At 38.1% G+C, this 2,399-nt stretch overlaps 1 long non-coding RNA gene across 1 annotated transcript; it reads left to right on the forward strand.

Moving 5' to 3' along the window:
* The first annotated feature begins 1,113 nt into the window (after positions 1-1,113).
* On the forward strand, positions 1,114-2,381 carry LOC117934932. Its single transcript, XR_004654625.1, has 3 exons — positions 1,114-1,238; positions 1,855-1,988; positions 2,215-2,381. It is a non-coding gene; the product is annotated as an uncharacterized LOC117934932 (long non-coding RNA).
* Positions 2,382-2,399: the final 18 nt, after the last annotated feature.

The following is a 2,399-nucleotide window of genomic DNA, read 5'->3' on the forward strand; positions in this document are numbered from 1 at the left end:
CCTCCTTCACACATTCACTTCCTCACTCATGACCCTTCTCCACAGACGACATTGACAACAAAACTGGCCAATCAGTATAACACATTTCAAAATAAAGGACAATACATATAAACATTGTTCCGTTTACACCACTGTTAATGTTCTAAACTATTTAGAACATTGCATATTAACTCCTAACTTTTAACATTTTGCAAAACTTTGTTTAATCTAGAACTAAAGTGTTTAAAGCTCTCAGTTAATCCTTTTTGATTCTCAGTAAAATTAAATGACTTTCAGTTTAATTGCATTACTAGCAAACAATTTTGTATCCTACATATGCTTAGAAACTGACCGTTTTGAATCCCTTAGATTTATACCAGGGCTACATAATGAAGAGAAATGTTGAAAATACATACATTCAAGAGAAAATATGTAAAAAGCATTAATAGCGGGATACAACGGTAAAATAAAGAATAATTCCCGGAAAATGAAGAGGCCGCTACCGATATAAATCAACGTTACACTAAGGTTATTAACAATTGGTAACGCTAGCTTACCACGCTAGCTTTGGTTATCTTCTGCTGACCTTGTACAAATGATGCATTAGCTATTTGACCTGCTTTATCATTGTTTTCGCTGTTAGTATAGGGATAACAGACCATTTTGAGAGAGCTGCAACACTTTTAACCGATTTAACAGACGGGTGCTGCTACGCAATGCAAAAATAGAGTGGCATAACGTAATATAAATTAAGAAAAGTTTGTGCATAACTTGCCTCGATAAAACATCAGTTTCCTCCTCCGGACCATCCTCATTTAATAGCCGATTAAATTGGGCGTTCATTCTGTCTCTAAGGTCGTTAATTCTTGCCCTGAAACGACTTCTCCTCTCAGCCATCCTTTCACCAATGAAACTTAGCGAGTTATAAAGAAGAAGAAAAAAGCACGCAAGGATCTGACGACACAACCCCCCCCATCCCCCCCAAAAAAAGTCGGAGTGAAAACAAGGGGAAGTATTTAAATGTGGATTTTAACTCTGGAATCTCAAACGCAAAATACGGCGCAGTCACTTTTGAGCTCTATAACGATAGTCTATTTTCAATCGAAACAGGATAGAAGAACGACGACAACTTTCCTGCTTTATTTCTAAAAGATGGCTAGGAGAAACTTTATTTCCCAGTGCAAGTGGACGTTAGACGACTGCACTCGTCTTCTGCAGACAGATGCTGGGCCTGCTGTTTTGGAATCAACATTAAGAAGGTGAGAGTTTTAGTTGTAATAGCTTTCTGTAATAGTAAAATTGCTAGAGAAATGCAGTTTCGTTTACATATTGAAAGTGAATGTAAAAGTTGAACAAGTGACTGTTATTTTTCGTAATGTTAGCCATAAGCACATGGATATATATAATTTAGGCTGACCATGTCTTCAGTAGGTTAAAATTAACTACAATGTAAAGTTACGTAAACCTGGCTCTCTTGCTTAATTTATTCGGCCTCTCTTTATGTAACCCAACTTCTCGGTCGTACACAGAAGTATGAATTTATTTTTTCCAAGATTGGCTCACCCTCTACTCACCAGTACAGGTGGAAGGTGCCAATTTGTTGAGGCTGCCTTTTTAAAAATAAATAAAAAAGGTTTGAGGGGAAAAGGAGGAATGAACAACTTGCTGAGATGTTGCGGGTTTGTTTGAGGGTGTTTTGCCTAATTTTAATTATGTTTGTCTTCATGTTTCTGCAGTCCTAAGAATTCATATCCCAATGCATTCTCCTTCCCACTTATGTCAAAAGTCAAACTTAGATTGGCACTCCACTGAATTATTTCCCCTGCCAATGATGTTGATGTCAACTATTAAATCTCTTCATTTACTGGGTTCTAGGTTGGAGACCATGCAGAGGAGCCTTGAATGGGCAAGGGGAAGGCTGATAAATGTTCAAGCAACGGATTGCTTACTTGGAGATATGGCTGAATATATCCATGAAGTAAGGAGCTGTAGATGGCATGAACAACAAGGTAAGTTAAAATGACACTGCATCACAGATTGTGATGGTAGGTTTGTAGCTTGATTGCTTCATGTCTACCCTCTCTTGCTTCAATATCCTCGAATTAAAATGTTAATGACATTGGTCTTCATTCCAATACAGCTGTACATCAAATTCAGAACCTTCAGACACCCACACAACACACAAACTGCAATTCGAACAAATTCACTTCAATGACAATGTACTTTATGTTACAGCCAGTTCATCTTACAAGGCTCCACTGGCTTGGAGTGGTGCTAGAGGTCCGCCTCACTTCTCCATCTCTCTAGAGCAACTGACATTCCTAAAGTTATGTGGATTTACAGTGTCACAGATTGCAGATATTCTGCATGTTTCTGTACCTACAGTCAAACGACGTTTCAGGTAGGTTGCAGTAGAACTT

Source organism: Etheostoma cragini, chromosome 19 (genome assembly GCF_013103735.1).
Source record: "Etheostoma cragini isolate CJK2018 chromosome 19, CSU_Ecrag_1.0, whole genome shotgun sequence".
Lineage (NCBI taxonomy): Eukaryota > Metazoa > Chordata > Actinopteri > Perciformes > Percidae > Etheostoma > Etheostoma cragini.